This window comes from Bombus huntii, unplaced genomic scaffold (assembly GCF_024542735.1).
Source record: "Bombus huntii isolate Logan2020A unplaced genomic scaffold, iyBomHunt1.1 ctg00000082.1, whole genome shotgun sequence".
NCBI lineage: Eukaryota > Metazoa > Arthropoda > Insecta > Hymenoptera > Apidae > Bombus > Bombus huntii.
This window is the reverse complement of record NW_026099337.1, coordinates 364,190-386,752: the sequence shown is the minus strand read 5'-3', so window position 1 is coordinate 386,752 and position 22,563 is coordinate 364,190. Positions and strand designations below refer to the sequence as shown.

Below are 22,563 nucleotides of genomic sequence, written 5' to 3'. Positions count from 1 at the left end.
GTCAGTTGAGGTACTAGTGGTAAACGCATCCTCGTCCGTATGACATTTGGGGTTGCTGTTGTTGATATTATGTGGTATAAATGTGTTTCAAAGGTGGTTGGAAAATTCTTCAGCTTGCTCTTCGTTGCTTCTTGCCCATGTGTTGTCTGCCGTCCTGATTGCTGGGACTAGTTTTATTGGTTTCTTTTTTTTTTCGTGGCTTTCCATAGGGAGTAGTTGGAGTTCTCGTGAGCAGAGAGTGACTCTATGAATTTTGTGAATTCGTTATTGTTGTGCACTTTTATTTTGTTTTTTATTTCCTTTGCAAGTTTGTTTAGGTGTTTTTTGTTTTCTCGTGTTCTATGTTTTTGCCATTTAGCTTTCGCTTTTCTTTTTTCTCTAATTTTTTCAAGTATGTCTGATGGAATTATTTTTGTTTGTCTGTTGGTTGGTTCAGGTATAGTGGTTGTCCATGATGCTTCTTGGATAGTTTCTGTCAATGGTGTTACTGCCTGTCCGACGTGTTCGGGTGTTTCCAATGGGATGCTGCAACTGGTTTTGCTCTCGATTATTTCTTTAAAAATTTGCCATTTGGTTGTTCTGTTGCATAGTGTCCCTGGATTGCTATAAAGTATTAATTTGTTTCTATAAGCAATTGGGCTGTATGCAATGAGGCTGGGTGTTATTTTTAGTTTATTTGCGTTTAGTCCCTTTGTAACTGCAAAATCGAGTAGGCCAGGTATTTTGCTCAGGTCTGTCGGCCAGTATGTCTTCCTGTGGATAATATATTGAGGTTGTTCTTAATGTATTTTTCCAGGGTTCTATCTGGAGGTGTGGTAATTCTTGATCCCCATAGCGTGTGGTTTGCATTGTAGTCTCCCGTTGCGATATACTTGTCACCTAAGTGTTGAAAGTACTCTTCCCACGTTTGTGATGTCATTTTGTGTCGCGGTGGTACATATACTGCTGACAACTGTAAATGGTTGCTGCTAGTTTGTACAGTAACGGCGGTTGCTTGTATATATTCCTTACTAGCTTGGCTGTGTTAGTGGTGTTTAATGTCGTTTCTTATTATTACTGCGGTCCCTCCGTGTGATTTTCCTGAGGGATGCTTGTGTTTCCGATACGAGTAGTATGTCGATATTATTATTATATAGGAATGTTTTAGTTTCTAGGGCCCTTTGTTATAGTCCGTTAGAGTTCCATGCTGCTATTTCAAGCATGTCCATTTTTATTTTTTACTTAGCAAGTTTGTGAGTAGTTGTAACATGACTGTTGTTTGTTGTACTTGTTGCCTTAGTATTGTGTTTTTCTCACTTACCATTTTTCTTAATATCTCTGTACCTTTAATGGATTGTCTGAGCATTTCTTTGATTTCTGTATCGTCTTCGGTGTTGTTGCTTTGATTCTGTTTGTTTGTGGGCGTTGTTTGTCTAATGTTTTGGGTTACTTGCGCGTAGCTGCGGTTTCCTTGGGGATCGGTGTTTCCGTTTATAGCTTTTGGTTTATTTTGTGCTTTCAATGTTGCTTAATTATCCGTTATACTTTGTTGTGGTTGGTAGTTATTGATTGATCTATTGCCAAGTGGTGGAAACTGTTTACGTTGTGATTGTTTTCTGATTTCGCATCCTTTATAGCTGGCTAGGTGGTTTCCATTACAGTTGTAACATTTTACTTCATTTATTTTCCCTACGTATGGACAGTGTGTTGTTAAATGCATCGTATCGTATCTTGTCATATTGTTTATTGCTCTTGTTTGGTGACCAATTTTTGCTAATTCGTCACTTAACTTTTTTTGTGTTAGTTTTTGAATGTAGTCCTCTTATAACTATTTCGTAGCTCCTTTCCGTTTTCAGCTGGTATGTGTGGTACACAGCGTTTTTTCTTTTAATTCTTTTATCACTTTCCTATAATTTTCTGGGGTGTTTCTTTGAATTTTTACTTGTTCTAATTTTGTTTGTTTTATTGTGTAGTTTTCCTTCCCAACTATATCGTTTAGTCGATCAATAAGCGGGTCTATTATCTGGGCGTCGACAAATATTGGTGGTGGTTTTGTAGTTTGCGTTGATTTAGTTGTGTTTTTGGTTGTTGGGTCGTCTATTTCTTCCGTAAGTGAGCTGAAGGAGTTTCTTAATGGTAATTCTTGCAGCCATCGCTGCTTTTCTGTAACAGAATTTCCTGTTATTTTTCGTTTCTTGTTATAACTTGCCACCTTCCAGCTTTCATCCTGTTGGGTTAATTCGTTATTGGTAATATTCTCTTCATTGTTTGGTATTGTTTCCATATCAACTTCGTTTGTAGCTGAGCATTCCTGTTCTTCGTTTATTGGTTGGCTTGGTTTTGATATGTTTGTTGTTTTATTTATGTAGTATTGTTCGTCTTTGTTAATTATTTTTATCGGTGGGATGTGCTTTTTCATTTTAGTTTTGCTTGTAGTCTTCTTAGTAGAGGACACGAGTTTTCACCATTTAGTTATGGGCGTTGCCGTTCGTAACTTTCTCTTCCCCACTTGCCGCACTTTTTCTGAAGCACTGTTTTACACGTCCGTTTGGCTCGGTTGCTCTGGCAGAACTCGATTTACAACATTGAGAACATTTATATCGAAAATTCTTTCTCGCATGAAGCTTCTGTATTAATACAAAAGGCACGAATTAAGATATATGATTGTTCGCAAGTATTAGAGCACTTGCTGATCTTATAGATTTTATAGAAAATGTGATACATGATTGACCAAGATTATTAAGAAAATGAAGTTTACATCCGTATGAGATTAACGATCCGAAATACACACTTTGTGAAAATTCGTGACAGTTGGAGGAAAAGTAATGAATTAACGATTATGTGACAGCAATTAAAATCCGTCGATCTAAGGTCTTTATTAAATTAAATAGTTCAAAATCGTTTACATATTAGGTGATCCCATAAGTTTTTGTGTATATATTTATACACTTTTGTGTATATATTTCATGTGTCGATTTCTAAACATACGGCGATACGGGACCAATGCACTTGAGCTTAGCTAATCGAGAACAGGCTAGAGTAGATCTTCGTGGGCATAAGATCGTAATATAGTGAACACAGTGACTTCTAACAGTAAAAAATCACGAGTGAAATGCGTATCCATTTTCGACATCTCATGTTATATGAATTTCGGAAAGAAAGTTCGGTAACAATTGCCAGGAAAAACATATGTGCTGTTTACGGAGAAAATACGCTTTCATCTCGCACCTGTAGGAAGTGGTTCCAACGTTTTAGAGCTGGGAATTTCTGTTTAGAAGAGGAGGTACGCTCCGGGCGTCCTCCTCAGACAGACGGAGATAAAATTCGGGATCTTGTTGAAAAATCACCAAGTTTGACAGTTCAAGAGATGTCAAATGTCCTGAAAATACCTAAGACAACGATTCATAGGTGTTTAAAAAAAATGGGGATGGTGTCAAAGTTGAACGTTTGGGTGCCCCATGAACTTACGGAACGGAACCGTCTTGAACGAACGACAGCGTGCATGTCATTAATTGCACGTAATAAACGTGAACCATTCCTTAAACGCCCCTGGTAACTGGTGATGAAAAGTGGATACTTTTCGAAAACCCTGAACGGAAACGTAGCTGATCCCAACGAAATCAGCCACCTGAACGCTGTGCAAAACCAGGGTTACATCCACGTAAAGTTCTTTTGTGTGTATGGTGGGATTATAAAGGAATACTCTATTTTGAACTTTTATCTAGTGATGATACCATTAATTCAGATAAATATTGCGCTCAGTTGGAAAAATTAAGGGAAGCACTAGCTGAAAAACGGCCAGGTTTAGTGAATAGGAACAACGTTATCTTCCATCACGACAATGCTAAACCGCATGTCGCGAAAAGCGTTACAAAAAAATTGTCTGAATTTAATTGAAAAATTTTACCACATCCCCCATATTCCCCAGACATTGCCTCATCTGATTACTACCTGTTCAGAGCATTACAACACTTTTTAGTAGCTAAAAAATTTGAAAATATTGACACTCTCAAAAATAGCATAGAAAATTATTTTAAAGAAAAACAAGAGAACTTTTATCGAGACGGAACCTACCAGAAAAATGGGAAGAAGTTGTACAACGAGAGGGGGAATACATTTTTTCATGAAACTGAAAGGTATGTAAACGATCTTAACATATATAACCTCTTGAAAAACGGCAGGAACTTATGGGATGACCTAATAATTAAACAACTATAAATATATCAAAAGATTATAATAAAAGAATGTAATAAAATATCTAATGTCCGTACTTGTAAATACAACGAAAAACGTAACGTGTAGATTGCAGATGTTTATGAATGTAAAATTTGCGAAAAGCATATGAAAGTTATACACATAAAATATACAAATATTGATATATGCACGAAAACTATGCGTATATGCACAAAGATATGTACAATTTATGAGTAATATGTCTAATATTGATTTATTAACGTTATGTGAATTGATACAAAAGGATATTTAAGAATTTCGTTTTAAATAAAAATCTATTTATGACGACGCGCCAAAATTCGCATTACGATAAATTACGATAAATTATAAATTGCTTTTCCGTATCTGCAGCACTCGAATTGTACAAGTAATGTGTGCGTTTGAGGGCCCGACCTTTTGGTCGACCGCGCCATACCTGCAGTAAAAACGCATACTGGCTTCGCATTTAGATGTTCGCGTTCGACTTGGGAATGGCGCGCATAGATGGTCGGCGCGCGACTTGCCCTCTCCTTGCGAATCATTGGACAAGTTAAACCTACCCTTTCGGGCGACAGCTCGCTTAGCTGGCGCCACGCGATACCTGCCACCATATAGCTCGGTCCCAGCAGGTTGGCTCTCCAGCCGATTATTCCTGCTCGGCAACCATTTTGTATGCTTACCGCTTGCACCGACGGTCACAGGTTTCCTCTCCAGCTCGCACGCTTCGTGCTTTTTTCTGCGCCCCGGTTCTTCGTTACTGTTGTTTTCTTGGTTCTATCTTGTTTATTGTTCTATCTTCGATCCAGTGTTCTGTTTGTTGTATCCGTTTATTTCTTCGTTGCGATTCTTTGTTTGGTTGTTGTTGTTGTCTCTATAAACTTGAAATATAAATGCAATTTCCTTTTAAATACAGTAACGAGGTTTATTCAATTTCGATAACATTGTATTAGTAAGATATCGAAGCTAGCAACTTTTCGTTGAAGTTTATTTTATATTTCTTAAATTATTCGGGTAAAGATAACTCCACACTGACGGCCTATTGTCCACAGACAGATGTCGTAGTAATCGGCGGACAATGTCTGTCAGTGAAACTTAAGGCGCGTACGGGCAGACTACAGGCGTCTGTAGACATTGCCTGCCGACAACACATGCCAAAACATGTATATAAACTGCCTGCAAGCAACGTCGCTTGTCCACTAGAAGTTTGCCGGGTATCACTGCGTATCGATGAGTCGAAGATGCCTTGGAGATGCAACACACGGATCGTTTAAATCTACCTGTAATCCAATCAAGCTAGCCTAAAAAAAGACAAATTCAACATTAAATTGTATCGGACATTTTGCTACAACGCTCAACTGATAGAAATCATGCTCAGGAACAAATATATGTCTTTGCTAACTTTCTAAATATATGTAGACGACGTTTTAAATTGCTAGTAGTTGAAACAAACAATATGATATATTTTTGAGTGATCTATAAGGATTTACAGGCCCACTGGGAAATCTTATTAGTGTTCTCTTGCACTATGTATTAAAGCGCATCAACACCGATAGAAGCACTGTACACGCGATATCGTCGCAGTGTCTCCTGAAAATCGGCGATAAGTCGCTCGAAACTTTACTGGAAACATTTCTCCATGTTCTACTGACAATCACATAGCATGTGTCATTGCTGGAATTTGATAAATTTGGTTGAGAACACGAAAGAATTTTCCGTTTACAGTAAAGCAAGGGACTATCGAGTTGGAACAATTCGTGTTTGAAAATAGCGTTCTATGCTGAAATAGCGGTGGAAATTATACTACATGTAAAAGTGAGTCATAAAAACAAATACAATTTTCTTATTTTCTATCTTTTTTACTTTTATCGCAAGTTTGATTTCTATACATATAACTGTTTTCAATTTAAGGAGGAACTTATTTTCTTCAGGGCTTTTCATACAAATTTGAAAAATAACTGTTGTTTTTGATCCCTTATCTCTATCTTTATCCTTCTATTTTTGTGAGACTGTATCGGTTATTTATTCTTAATATTTACAATCCGAAGTCTAATTTATGTGCCGTATTAATTTTCTGTGAATAATTTAGAGATACGTAAAATCTTGCTATATATATATATATACTGTTTGGTACCTATTAGAAGTGCGTTCGATCTAATGTGGAAAATTCTTAATTTTAATAAAATAGTTTCAAATTGCTAAGGCTGGGGCAAACTAAGAAGTTTCTGGAATATACAGGGTAGTAAGTCGCTTCGCAGATATGTGTACATCGGGACAATATGTTACATATGTAATCCCTTACACAGTTTCATATTATCTTGTAAAATAATCATTCTTCTTTTAATATCAGTTGGTTTTTGTATTTTTATTTCATTTATCTCATAGATTATAATTCCTTTAGGAAATTTTTGCAAAAATTTTCGCAGGAAATTTTCAGAAAACCTTATTCCTGAACAAAATTTGTTTTGTACTACGAACTGTCGCATTTAAATAAGAAAAATTCTATTTATGTAATTTTGTTATTAAGCTTGTTCATATCTAACTTCAAATTATCTGTAGCTTGTTTATAATTAATTAAGTTTGAAATGTTTGTTTGTTAGTTATTACAAAAGGGTCATAGCTAAGTTTTTGAGTTGTGCTCAGGTTATTATAACTTCAGTTATTATGCTCTGAGCGTCATGTTGTTTCTTAATAAAATTCTTTAGTCTCAATAAACAATTTTCTCTGTTCGTAAAGATGGTGGTTGTTTATTTTAAGAATTTTGTTCTTAATTCCAAATATTGCGGACATTCTTTTATTATGCATTAGTTGGTATCCAATCTTCTTGGATAGGACGTATTGCATATTCCATTTCTATTTGTTTTATATTTTATCCTGTTTCCTAGACTCACTGCACAATCACGTTTGTCTCTCTGCTAATCTAACTTGTACTATTATTCTTTTAGTTATTAACAATAATTTCATATCTAAGCAACTCACTTCAATTATGTTTTCTGAGTCGTTAGTATATTTATATACTTCACCGTTGATAATCCTGTAGATTATTCTATTCTCTCCGTTTATTACGCCCCAAGGCTTACTATAGGCCGTGTTCCTAACCGTCGCAAACAGATCGTCTTACATGACCGTCGAGATATACACAAAGTAGCGATAAACGCATAGTTGTCGTCAAGCAGCGAGTTCCAGAAACATCTATTCGCCTTCGGTGCGTTATTTTATCCGCATAAAGAAGCTGGTATACGTGATCATAGGCGCGAACGGTGGCGTGATCCGAGCGTAGTGGGGGTCGTCTTCCAGAGAAGACAACGAAAAGGATCGATGAGTAATCGGTCCCTTCTGAAGAGTCAAACGTTATAAATTGCTTAGTCTAACGAATTCATTGAGAGATATCGCAAAGTCGGGTCGAATTCCTATAACATATCAACTGTATTTATCGCTAAATAATTTGTGACGTTTTTATTATTACATTCATTATTTTTAAATATACAAGCTATATTAACCTGTTAATGCAGTGTTAAATTCATTGAACCACCCCTATTATCGTAACAGAAATCAGGGGATCGGTCAGTTCGTGGCGTCGGTTATCTAATTGCAACGGGAATTTACTACTCCCGTTGACGTGCTTTCTCGCGATCGCGTCTCTCCGCGAATGCTCGAATAAACACAAGAATAAACACAAATACAAGAAACAACATCGAACCAGGAGATGGACGAACCGTACGAGACATACGAGTCAACATCGCCACGGGAAGATTACTCGCAATACCTTTGTCAACCCGAACCGAAGAGCGAGTATTTCTGGTCGACACAGGTGCAGGGATAAACCTGGTGAAACGTAACAAAACTGTCAACGCGATACAAATAGGGCCTAAACAAAAATTTTCTATGGGACGAGACAAATACGAAACTAACGAATACGTAACGAAACGAATTTTTGGACAAAATCACATTTTTCACATAGTGCCGAACAATTTCCCTATTATCGAAGACGGAATCATTGGGCTACCATGTTTAGAGAAGTATAACTATTCAATATCCAATGACAAAATCCGATTAAACGACAAAACCATTTTATTTCAGAAACCAATACATTTGACTCCTGGAGAAAACAGAGTTCAAACAATCTATTTGGAAGGCAAACCAACTAAAGTATGTTTTATCAACATTGGTGAGCAAAACATTGAAATTTCTAGCAATATTCAAAATTCTCATGACTTTTCCAACGCACCAAAACTAAAAAGCCTAGTGAGAACAGATCACATTGAAAAACCAATCCGTGAATCCATCGAAAAGATTATCCTCCATTATATTGACATCTTTAATTTAGAAACCGATCTTTTACCCTGTACTAATTTAACTCAGCACACAATTTCGTTAACCAAAGACAAAATTATTAACACACGATCGTATAGACCACCGGAATGTCACCGTGACGAGATATCGCGACAAGTAGGAGACATGTTGAAGAAAAATATTATAGAAGGATCCGAATCCCCTTATAACTCTCCGGTATGGGTAGTTCCGAAAAAATTAGACGCCTCAGGAAAACAGAAATGGAGGATAGTTATCGATTTCAGGAAACTAAATGAACTCACAGAATAAGACCCTTTACCTGATATAAACGACATTTTAACACAACTAGGAAACGCAAAATTCTTTTCGGCACTTGATTTATCCTCAGGATTCCATCAAATTCCAATGAACGAGAAATCTAAAAAATATACCGCTTTTTCGACACCGCAAGGGCATTTTCATTTCAATCGAATGCCATTCGGACTTAAAAACGCACCCGCTACCTTTCAAAGATTAATGGACAGAGCCTTAGCTGGACTTGTAGGAAAATACTGCTTTGTTTATTTGGATGACATAGTGATATTCGGAATAACGATTCAAGAACATAACGAAAACCTCACGATAGTATTTCAGAGACTCAGAGAATTAGGACTTAAATTGCAACCGGACAAATGTGAATTCGTAAAACCGGAATTAGAATACTTAGGCCATGTAGTTTCATCCGAAGGAGTCAAACCAAACCCCAAGAAATTAGACGCTGTAAAAAACTTTCGATTACCTCGCAATGGCACGGACGTGAAATCATTCTTAGGTTTAGCAGGTTATTACCGCAAATTTATTCGAAACTTTTCCAAAATCGCGAAAAGCCTTACAGACTTAACAAAAAAAAGGATACACCATTCCATTGGACTGACAAACACCAGATTAGCTTTGATACTTTAAAAGACAAATTCTATAATTTCCCAATATTAGCTTATCCAGACTTTAACAAAACCTTTACCTTAACTACCGACGCAAGTAACGAAGGACTAGGAGCAATACTGTCGCAAGACGGTCATCCTTGTTGTTACATTTCAAGAACACTGAATCCACCCGAACGAAACTATACCACGACAGAAAAGGAACTCTTAGCCATCGTATGGGTCGTGAAAAGATTAAGACAATATTTGTTAGGACGACGCTTCATTATTCGAACCGACCACCAAGCTCTTAAGTGGCTACACAATTGCAAAGACCCTTCTAGCAGACTGATTCGTTGGAGACTTAGACTCGAAGAATATGACTATGAAATCGAATATACAAAGGGTAAAGATAACACAGCTGCAGACGCTTTATCTAGAGTTCACGCAGTAACTCGCGACGAAGTAGTTAACCTCGACCTAGTAATTGATCACACTAATTCATTCAACGCATGGAAAGACAACAACGAGAATCCGAAACTCTTAGAAATTAAACCAAATGACCAAACATTTTACCAATTAACTCGAAACGACTTAGGAGAATACGACGAGACACTTTGGATCAGAAGACTTTACAAAATTCTTAAAGATACAACAAAAATCGGCATAGGAAATAACGACTTCACTGAATTAGAGAAAACACAGATTAAACTCATGATAATATATTTTAACGACACGTACAAGAAAATTACTTATGCACCTAATCCCATCTTAAAACTAGACGAAAACGAAATAATACAAGCAATAAAGGAAAACCATAACGACACCGTAGGACATTTAGGGATACAGAAAACGTATCAACGGATCAAGGATAAATTCAAAATTTCCGGACTTTTAGAAAGAGTAGAAAACTTTGTGAAAACATGCGACACATGTCGAAAGGAGAAACTAACACGTATCAGACCCAAAGAATCCCCACAAATCTCAGACACGCCACTTAACCCTAACGACAAAATCGCTATGGACATCATAGGACCGATGACGAAAACCAAACGCGGAAACCAATACATACTTTCAATACACGATGAACTTACGAAATATCTGATACTAGTTCCCCTTAAAACGCAACGAACTGAATCCATAATTAACGCGCTCATTGAACACTATATTTACATATTTTCGGCACCAAAAACGATCCTAACAGATCAGGGACAAAATTTTGTTAGTGATTTAATGACGAAATTTGAAGAAGCTTTTAAAATCAAACACATCAAAACAACTTCATTTCACCCACAAAGTAACGGATCCCTCGAAAGAACGCATGCCTCAGTTAAAGATTTAATTCGTACTGCATTACACGACAATGACAAAGAATGGGATGAAGTACTTAATTTCATTTGTTTAGGGTACAACACCGCGAAACATGAAGGAACAGGATTCTCTCCCTTTGAATTGACCTTTGGGCGAAAAGCTAACTTACCTTCCGCAATATCCAAATTTCCCACACTTACCTATGATGATATGTACTCACTTTGGCAAAAACAGTTGAATAAATATTGGGAAACAGCTCACAAAACACTTATTCAGAATAAGCAACGATACAAGCGAGACCAAGAAAGAAAGATTGTTAAAACTCAGACTGTGTTTAGGAAAGGAGACTTTGTTTTAATTCACAACGACCATAAAAGAGATAAGTTGGACATTGAATGGTTAGGACCCTACAGGATTAACGATGTGAAAACTCCTTATTACATTATTTCTATCGACAATGCTAAGAAAAAGATACATGGTAACCGATTGAAAGCGTACTTTTTTCAGGATAATGCTGACCCTAGCACTAGTAACAATACCCTTAATTAGTTGCCTTAAATTCACGGGATAGGAATTACGCTTTGTAAACAAACCCAATCAATTCACGATCGAAAACTACAACATGATTACGCCTCTGAAATTATTAGCTTCTCGAACACTAACAAATATTGTAAAATTGCTATATTTAAGATTAACGAAATAACTTTTGTACCATCACATGCAGAAAATCAATTCATAGCGATCTCTGAAAAAAAAGCGTAAACATATCCTTTGATCTACATTTAAATAATTCCATTCTACTTCGATCTTAGAGGACCAAGATCAATCTAACCAGGGGGGTATGTCACGACCGGCATACTTCAAATCCGACGGACTGACGATAGAGATAAAGCACTCGGCGACAATGTATATCGCTGAAGTGCCTAATGAACCATCAACATCCCAACGGTCCTTCCACCGAAAGTTCTAGCAGAAAGAGCACGTGGCAACGATCGCGGACGCCTAGCAAATGCATGGACGGTGGGGATGTTGAGGGATGACAAAAGAAAGTAATCGGATCCGATCGAAAGTAAAATCATAAGAGTCAGTCTTAGAAAGTCACGCCTAGAGTTCGGAAGTAGATTGTAAAGTGTATTGATGTTAGAAAAAAAATAAAGTTTTCTTTTTTTATTTTTTACCTCAAATTCCTTTTTTATTTTGTTATTTTACGTGACAAAGGGAACGTTGTCCTCTCTGAGGATGACGATTGTGCCCTTTTGCATGCTGTGTCCACCCTTGCTCCATTTATTGCGGTTGGTTAGCTCGTTCAAATACTCCTTATGCCAGCGGTTCCAAAAATGTTGTTTAAGCTGTTGGATATGCTGCCATTTGGAGAGTCGGTTCGATGGAATGTCTCTGAAATGTCGATCACGTAAGCACATTAATGAATCGCAAATGAGGAAATGTCCGGGAGTGAGGGCTAGGAGATCATTTGGATCGGTGGAGATAGAAGTTGGCGGGCGGGAATTGAGGACTGCTTCTATTTCTATGATAAGAGTATTACGGTGTTAAGCTCATATGTTTCTGTTTCTCCACTCGCGCTGCGCCATAATATCCTTTGATATTTCCGATCCTCTGGTCGTACGAGGAATTGCCGATACATTTTCTCGATGTCGCCAGTGAGTACGTACTGATGAGCGCGGAATCTAATTAATATACAAAATAAATTGTGAATTGATTCGAGAATATAGGATTTCCCCATTTTCATGATTATCGTGATTTTTGTATAAATATATTTTTTAAGATACTAATAATTAGGTACTTATAAATTAGTATTATCAATTATTTTGCATTTATAATTCCGCCTCTAGTATAAGTGTTAATTGAAAACTAACTTTATGTTTCAAAAAGTACTAGCAAAGTCGTTGAGTAACAAGCCACTGATGCTAACACAAATAGCATTGTCGTAATTAAATATTTCTAAATATTCATTTTTCATTTTGAACCTGTAGAAACAATTTATTATATATACTATTAGCTAAGTAATTGCATATTTAATTAAGTCGAAATATAAAACTTAGTTATTTTAATAATTTAAAAAATAAAAAACTGGCAAACATTTCAATTTAATTTATGGTTGGAACAAAAGACAGTTATTTTTCATTAATTGAAATATTACAATGCAGAGTACTTTCCAAAATACGCCGAGAGTATTCCTGATGGTGAAACGAGCGTTGCTTCATCGAACGCAGCTAAAGAAAACAACATCTATGTAGTTGGTGGTACGATGCCTGAAATAGAGGGCGCTAAATTGTACAATACCTGTACTATTTGGGGTCCCGATGGAACTTTGATAGCAAAACACCGAAAGGTAAGTAATATATTCCTTTATGGCTTTGAATTTGAAAATATTGGGGTGAAGAAAGTGACTCTATCTAGGAATAATTTAGGAATATACATATGTACATACGTATACTATAACCAATTCTATAATTTACGGTTTATAAAATACGTTATGATACGGGAAACGCCCATTTTTGTTGTAATGTGTTTGTTGTTGTATAAATTTTTCACATACTTAAAATATTATTCTACTTATTTTTTCTCCTTTTTAAACATTATTAAATGATAAGATTTTTTAATAAAAGAAAGTGATAAAAACGCTGTCAATTATTAAATAAAAAATAATTAAAGTTTAGGAGTTGGTAACTTTGATATTAAATTACAAAAGTTGCAGCAATAGAATTAGCGACCACATTTTTCTGTTATTAGGTACATCTATTCGACATCGACATTCCTAATAAGATTACTTTTCGAGAGAGTGATTCACTCAGTCCTGGTAACTCCCTAACGACGTTCGATGTGAAGGGCTGCAAAATAGGTATTGGCATTTGCTATGATATTAGATTCGAGGAAATGGCACGCATTTATCGGAACAAAGGTACAGTAACTTAATCGATCAATACTTAACTAGCAAAAAATTAAATATCTTTCTTAAATATATTCTATATAAAATTAATATAATCTGTAACTCTGTATAAAAAGAAGCTTAATTTAAAAAAACCAGTATATTTGCTGAAAATGAAACAAATAAAAGAATTAAAAGCACAATAAGAGGACTGTCCTCGCATATTCAGAAATGATGGAATGTGAACCGTGCAACTACGAAGTTAATTGGTATTCGGTGGCTTCATATTTCCTGCTTCTCTGGGTTAGGTTGCCAAATGCTGATATATCCAGCGGAATGATAATCAATTATACGTTGCCTGCATATCACCGGCTCGTGTTCCTTAAGCAAGTTACGTCGCATGGGGACATACACAGTTGACCAATCCCTGGGGAAAGATTCTTTACGATTTGGAAACTCAAGAGAATATGGCAGTCACCGATATCGGTAATTTACAGCTTAAAATTAAAAGCGAGAGATCTATGATGTAATTAATTTTTAGTCTCGTTAATTTATCGATTTAGCCATCTTCCTCTGTATTTGTTGAATTTATTAGTAAGCATTACTTATTACTTCGTATGTTTCTTTTTTCTATCAGATCTAAAAGTTGTTGAGGAAGTAAGGGCTCAGATACCTACATTTTCTCAGAGACGTACAGATTTGTACGACACTGTCTGTAAGAAGGAGTAACTCTACACTAAAACAGAAAATGTTTTTTTATAATATTTCTACTACGATATCCTTTTTTTGTGAATTATTACTAATTTCTTATCATTTGTACTGAATGAATGACTCAATTAAGAAAACCAAAACGTTATAAATAATAATCTGTATATCTTGTGTATCAACATGTAATTGGATATTATAATAATATAGGATAATAATATAGGAGAATAATAATATAGAAAAAAATACATGCTTTTAAACACCTTTAATATCGATCACATAAATTGTTATAATTCACAATGATTACGCATACATAAAAGACCCCTTGATAGTAAAATTTACGATCAAAAGGCAATTACGTATCGTTTAACAACATTTAATTTATAACACCTTTTAAACATTTAGACAGATTAACACATAACACTTCTTATATATAAACATCAATTCGAAGTTATCAGCTTGGAGAAATTGGTCGATTAATACCTGTAGATTGTCTGTCTCGATGAAAGACTTAAAGAGAGCAAAAACATGATAATGCCGCTAATATAATATTCCTTCTTTCTTGTATCTGTCTGCCTCTCAGGTCGTTTTACTAATTACAATAAGTAATTTCGCCTTCTTTGCGCTCTCTTTTAACGCATTCGAGACCGAAAGAAATTCATATCAGTCATTAGGCAAGGGTATAGTATACATATTTTATATATAACTTATGTAGTAATGTATATATCATGTTAATTTCATATTTTTTTCAATATAGAATTATTATATATATATATATATATGACTGTACATAATACATTATAGAATAACATAGTATATAATTTTATATTTTAAAAATATGAGGCATACTATTTAAGATTGTCATCGATTTAAAATCAAAGTATGAAAAGGATACCCTGGAGAGAGTAAAACACAGAATCATTCTAACTAAACATTCAGATCGTACCGACACCTAGGTATCGTCTTACAATTAAATCTCGGTCTCGAATGGATTAAAATGAAATACATACTTGCAGCTTCAACATCTTCAATATCGAGAAGATTCAAACTTTACAAATAAATGTAAATTGCGATGTAAAACAACGCGATGTAAAAAGGGAAAAAGGAGGAAAGAAGGAACAGGGAAGCAAAGAGAAGAAACGAATTTTTCATTTTCTCTTGCCAGGAATATAAGATGTTAAGTAATCTTCCTAAGTAATCTCCTCCAGCTTTTTCTAGTTTGATCAATAATTATTAGTACATGTTAGGAAAACAAATAGAACTTTTGTTCTCAAGCGAGGTATAATTTAAATTTTGTATGTACACAAAAATGTTAAATATCTGTAATAAACATGGTATAATCAATTTTTTTACATAAAATTATATTGTATAGGCTATTGTTATTTAAACATTTTAAATTGGATGAAGAAAAAAAATGACGCAAATAAAACGTAGGACATTTTAATTAAAGAGACTAATATAGAGATTTATCTACTTAACTGTGATTAAATCATCTCCACTTAACGCTCTACCTCTTCTATTAATTATGCTTCGTTAAACTATGATTACAGAGGATGGGTTTTTTGATAAAATGACATTCTGACAAATATATATAGATCGATATATATAGATATAGATAGACAAATATATAGATTCTTACAACAGTAGTTATGAATGAACAGTAGTTATTGTATCAATTCCGTTCTTCAGAAGCTTCATTTGTGAAAAGACAATTCGCCAGAATATGGATTCACTGTAGTTATAGCTATAGGATTTCAATCTAGTTGACAGACTTGCTTTACGTAGAGAATATCTGTCTCTTGTTCTACCTTATCGCGATTCTCTCCTCATCTTATACGCTTTGTCGAGCAAAGTAATATTGGCATATATCTCGGCTCTGGTTACAATCATTAGTTTCCGCCTAAACGGTTAGAATCACATAGCTCGCGCTCTACTCTCGTTTATTCAACATTCAGGCCATATGGTCGCATGCGACGAGTTTTATGTTAATTCCGACCGATTACAATACCTTTCTTTCGTTTACAAGGAACGACGAGACTGGCAGTTGCGTGATTTCCAATGCAAAAGCCGCGATATCTGCACGATAACCTAACCTCAACCGATTTTGTTGTACTATTCTTACGTGGACTTCGTTTGTACCACTTTCGTAACAAAAATAGAATACGTAGAACACAGCATTCCGTTATGCGATATTGTCGATTCCTAACATCCGAAAAATCAGAGATAATTATTTCCCTACAGTTGTACATTTGTGTGAAAAATTACGAACGTAAAGTTGTTTGGTGCATGCACAGTCCTCCCCTCCCCTGCATTTGCGTGGACATGCTAGAAAGATTCACTTTTCCACGGTGAAACTGTATGTATTATAATTTCATTTTTACAAAGGTCGAACATCCTACTATGCATAAATTTAATATTAATATAAGCAGGTTTCGTGTTAAGTATTACATCTGACGTATAAGCACACGTGTGTACGAGCCTTGGTTTTAAATGTCTTATAGTAGACACCGAAAAGATTATTCAGTTGGATATCTGACTCAATATCAATATTTTACTAGGAGATAACATGTTAAGAACACGTTGGTGGATGGCATGGGAGATGATGAATGAAGACATACTTCTGTGAGATACATAAAATAGTAGTCAGAACGTATTTTGGCGCTTGGGGACAGCAACAGCTTTTTTTTTTATTTATTTATTTGTTGGAATTACAATCAATTCTCGCGTTGAGAATTTTCAGTAATTTTTCTGGCGTGGCGCAGTGACATGGCTGTTTATTTACAATAAGTTAATACTTATTATAGATAGGTATAATTTATAAGTATTATAAGTAAGTGCATTAGCTTAATTTGGATAATTAAATGAATCTAACGTTTAGGTCTAGCGGGTAGTGCCTCTTCAGCCTGCGAATCTGGTCCGTCGTATCGAGTAGTCCAGTGATTAGGGGGTTTCGGTGTTTGTTGACTCTTTTGCTATATCTGTCGCTATATTTTGCTATTTCCTCTTTGACTGTAGGTATCTTGAGGTCGCGATGGATGGTTTCGTTGGTAACATACCAAGGTGCGTCTATTAAGGCTCTTAGCGTTTTCGATTGGAATCGTTGTAGTATTTCGATGTTGGAGTTACTTGGACAGCAACAGCTGGTGATACTGTCATACACCTCCATTTATAAACTTTCGAAAATCGATGTGACCTTCAAACTTTAGTGTATTCTGTTTCACAGCACAAAATGTTTCCGAAACGTAAGTTTATTGTTACAATAAACTTGACTAGTGGCTCTGAAATACTATCCTTGAAAAAACAATGGGGAAATTGGAGCAAAAGCAGAAGGAAATAAACAAAGACCTTGTTGGTTCGTAAAAATAAAATATGCTACAGGAAAAACTTTTTCCAACGGATTGAGATGCGACAAGCTTTAAAAGCTATGACGCGAATCGAGCGTTTGTCTACAAGAGCGCATTTTCGGTGGATATATATGTCGGAATGACATTGGGGATAGGGTTGTCGGTGTTTGAGGAGTCTTCATTGAAGGTAGCCATCGTTGCGGTGTAACGAAGATACGATTTATTGACACAGGTATGAATAACACAGGTTTGACAATCTACCACGGCGGTGAGACGTCCGCGACACTAGTGACAGTGGTCTCCGGTTCGATAATGAATCCGCGGCCAACGGGACGACAGATGGGCGTTCTCGCTGAATCTAAGTCTGATTCGTAAAAATAATTGCTGAGCGTAAAGACGTTACTCTTTGGTCGACGGGAGCGCGTAAAAGAATGCCCGTCCCGTCCCGATGATGCCACAGAGGAAATCTATAATGGGGTGTGTCTAAGGACACGAGATCATCGGATTCGTCGAGGAAAGCCTTCGTTTAGGAAGTAAGGGAAATTGACGTTGCTGCTAATTGGTCAATCTCCATATCGGTGGTTAGAAAAAGATGCTAGCCGCCCTCGAGGGAAAGTTGCTAGTGGGAGACGCCGCTCGTTGAAAAATATGTCTCCACTATCTTCCCGTAGTTGGGACAAAGACTGTTTGTCTGTTTGAAGGACTTTAGTTAACTAAACCTTAAGATTTATAACGGGCCCTCGGGCTAGCCGAATATGTACTGCGGAGACGCATCGACATCTGGCAATCATCTTACTCGAAGAATAGGGTCTGCGTGTGGCGAGTCACGGGACAGAAACCGTTGGAATGTTTACTGTCGCGTGTCGCCACGAATATTTCTTTTAAGGAGAGCTATAGAATTACTCCATACCTTTGTTAGGCAAAGCGTTCATCCCTTGACCGCGGCTACGTTGGGCGACAGACTGTCACCTCGAGCCAAAGCTCACCGTCACTAATCTCGAACAATTACAATCGGATTGAATAACTACAATAGTTTAGTTACAGTTATAGTAGACTTTTGATTGCAATGTTGCGGGGCTATCCCAAGATTCCGGTGTCCTTTCATCTCCGACATATATTTAACTATATATATATTAACTATATATTTTCCCTAGGAACAGTAAGATTTTAACGATACAACTTTATCAAGAGATCTTAATGTCATAAACGGTATCGAAACTTCGTAATTGATATTGTTAAGGAAGAAAATATTGGTAATCTCCTCAAACGACGAGCGCTTGATATTCACAATTAGAACTCGATATCTTAGCTTCTTATAATATCCTAATAAAATGTTATTTATCGATTACAATTGTCCTGTCGTATTTTATTGTGTTTGCTTTATAAATGTGAACTTTATTCAAAAAGAGTTCATCGATATAACGGTATTGAAGAGAACTACTCGAGAAACTATATCTAGCCCTTGGATGGAGGGATTGCTTGCTTCTTACAATCGAATAATTGGAGTGTAACTAGAAACACGAACGGTAATTTAGCAATGGAGAAGAACTTTAGAACGACAGCAATTTTCTTCTTGTTTCTTTGAGAAAGGCACCGTTCATTTTATGTTTGACGAGAATGGGGTTGTTGGACGAATTTGATTAGAAAGGAAAGATCTTTAACAAATATTCTTCCCATTGATACATTCCTATATTTTTTATTTAATTATTTGAAAATGCAATTTTGCATATACCTATGTGCAATTATATACTATAATCGCAGGCGTTTCTTTAAAATGATGTACTATTGAAACAAGGCAAAGTATCGTCGAATTCTTCTAGATTCAATTTCTCAAAAGAATGGCTCTATTGATTAACCAAACATAGTTCCCATAAGCATATACGTACTTCTCAGAAAAGGTAGTTATATCTAGATCAATATTACTCCCCACAGTGACCTATATGTCAAAGAAAAAAAAGACACATCAAGTATTAAATCATACTACTATTACGTCCACTATCTCTACAAATCCTCCACTCTTGGAAAAGTCTATCTTATTCAAACGTAACGTAACTCAAATTAAATCTTTTCCATCATCATAAATACGAAACATTTATAAAATTATCATCTTCGATTATTTACTCAACATCTAGCTAACAAAATCTTCTCCATCGCCGTACCCCTTAATCCTGACCGCGTACAATTAACGTATGAATAGTTAATTTATTGAAATTTAAACGACCATTTTACGCTACTTGTACTCGAATGATTTTAGGATCTTGCTGTATCTCTTGCACAGTGTTATACTGACAGGCGAGAAACATAGAAACGTAACTTCCGATCCACTGATTTACCCTAAACACACGATGATAGGTTATACGGTGGACGCAATACAGAAGCGTTTCCGATGCAATTCGAAGATGCGTTGTTACAATGGAGTTCATCGATCCATAGTGACTATTTCCCCGCCAACTACAGCCTGTAATAACGGAATAGCCAATAAAGTATATCCTGTCGATTTAATCGTTACCCCCACGGTGCACCGCGCGCACGGAGATCGGATCGGTGATTTTCACGTGATGTTTCGCAAATCGTGAGGCGCTCGCGTGATTCGCGCGTTTTAAGCGTTCCCGCTCTTCCCGTCCGATAGAAAGAGAAAGGGAACAGGGGGTGGAAGGAAGAGGGAAGATACGTGATGCGAGTTCAACCTGCCGCGGGAACCTTTAAAGAAGGTCGGTGCAACGGGAGAGATGTAATTTTAATAAATTGGAGAACAAGTCATTGTAAAAGATTGATATTCAGATGTTGGAGATGCAGCAGATTTACAACTCGCTGGAATTAAGTTAGTTAAGGCGTTGAAAACCTAACGTCTTTTCAAAGGCGTTTGCCGCGTTTCTTTTCAAATCAAAATACATACATACGATACGTACAATGTATGCGCCTAAAGTTTTAAAGTTAATTTCTATTCAAGGAATGGACTGTTTTATTATAGATTTAGGAAATTGAAAAGAAGCAATTGCTTGTTTCTAAGAAAGAATCGCGAGAAGTACAGTTAGAAACTGTATTGTGAATCACTTTTCCTGGTTTCCGTAACGAGGAAGTGAAAAAAGAACGCAGACAAGTCAGCGTTTACCGCAGCTAAATGGAAGATACGCAGGTACGAGTCGTTACAGTTTTGTCGTTGCAACGATTCCCGCTGCGTAATTTGATAATGAACAGTTGAAAAATAGCAGCGTTGTATCCGTACTCTTTAATATCCCATTATATGGAAGTTAACGACCGGAAAATACACCGCTCGACTACTTGAAGGAAGTAGCTCATGAGCAAGTCTTTTGTATCCTCGCAATGGTATAATTCCTGTAACGTCTCGTTCTCGGAGGATTTATTTCGTTGATTTGTACTTGTTTATTGCTTTTGTGTTTTCATGAATGGAGCATGTCGCATGCGAATCGTAATATGGTTTTAATGGCGTTTCGACTTCAATGATATCAGCGGCTGATTGCGCTTCCCGTAAGAAGCTTCCAATCATTATGTATTTTAGGAACAACAGATAAGGATATTTAGAGAACGAATTAATTATTCAATTGTTCGCGCAAGAAATACCTGTCTCTTTTTCGAAAGTTATAAATGCTGTTTTCAAAGAGTTCCTTAGCTCACCATAAACCAGATAAGAATCTTTGGTTCCATCTAGAAAAAGAAACCTTCAGATCAAACCGAAAGGGGTTCGGATTATATTTTCTAATCGTATTTGTATATTTCTTTTTACGGTCAGCTTGTCATCCACGTACAATCGAACAGAGAGTCCATTAATTATTTCCCTTCGACTTGTTTCAGGGGGAGCATCTCGGAAGCCATGCCGGCTGACGAGTTCGCTGGAAATCGAAACAGAAGCAAACCAAGACTGCAACCACCTTAACGAACCGCTATTATCACTGGCAAGGTCATCGGGCAGACCGGATCTAATCATGCTCACGCCGACCATGCTTCCTGTGCACTCGTTCCTCTTTCTTAACGACGTCAACCAGAAGATCGGGTGGTAAAAAATTCGAAATCGAGTTGATTGAAAATCTCAAGGAATATTAAAAAAAAAATACGAATAAACAATTTGATATAGAAATCATCCATTTTGGGCAAAGAAAAGAAACAATCAGAAAAAGGAATAACCACAGAAGCTCTGAATTTCATTGCTTCCTAATGGTACTTCCTTGGATATTTTTACATTCTGGAGGCGTGAACGAACTCTGAAAAACAGAAACGACTTCTATCGGATGATCGAAAAAACTACCTGGACACTGAGTATAATTATTCACACGTGCGGATGCCATTTCCGGCATGTTTCTCCATGAAGAAGGTCAGCTTCAGTTTTTGCCACTTGTAGATAGAAGTTGAAGTGGCGGACGTCTTAACGAGGTTGCTAGAATATCAAAGAAATAGATGAGGGAAATATTATGAAGATATATTTATGAATATCTAATTGAGCATTTAATTAAGAACTTAATCGAAAGACCAAAATAAGTTGGTTCTTGAGACCAAGTACCTATCTAAGTATAATAGTCTTTTGTACTTACGGTTTAGTAAGAGGACTCGAGTAAAACGATTACTCGTTAAAAGGAACAATAGAATAATCATGCCTCCGCAGACGGTGGTCTCTGCTTTCATGCCTTATCGCGGAGAATCTCAGCGAAAAAAGTATCCCGAAGCGTGAGCTGAAAGGTGGCTATGTAGGCTGCCTAGTGAATGCCGTCGCCATGGTGGAGCTGGCGTGTAGCAACTCCCTAAGTCCAGGAACCTAATCCCGCGTCAGAAAGACAAAATTCGCTACGGAGAAAAGTAAACAAAAATATATATATAGGAAAGAAGAGACAAAGATTAAAGATCGTTAAGAATTAAAGGTAATTTAATGATAAAAGAGAGAAAGAATTGTGTAAAAATTCTACTGAGAAAGAAAAGAAAGAAG

At 36.3% G+C, this 22,563-nt stretch overlaps 2 long non-coding RNA genes across 2 annotated transcripts; one reads left to right on the top strand and one right to left on the bottom strand.

Moving 5' to 3' along the window:
• Positions 1-13,916: 13,916 nt before the first annotated feature.
• LOC126876538 (uncharacterized) lies at positions 13,917-14,552 on the top strand. Its single transcript, XR_007694277.1, has 2 exons — positions 13,917-14,064; positions 14,216-14,552. It is a non-coding gene; the product is annotated as an uncharacterized LOC126876538 (long non-coding RNA).
• A 5,832-nt stretch (positions 14,553-20,384) lies between these two features.
• LOC126876537 (uncharacterized) lies at positions 20,385-22,561 on the bottom strand. The gene is made up of 2 exons (XR_007694276.1): positions 21,395-22,561; positions 20,385-21,293 (listed from the first exon to the last, which is right to left on the bottom strand). It is a non-coding gene; the product is annotated as an uncharacterized LOC126876537 (long non-coding RNA).
• Between the last annotated feature and the right edge of the window lie 2 nt (positions 22,562-22,563).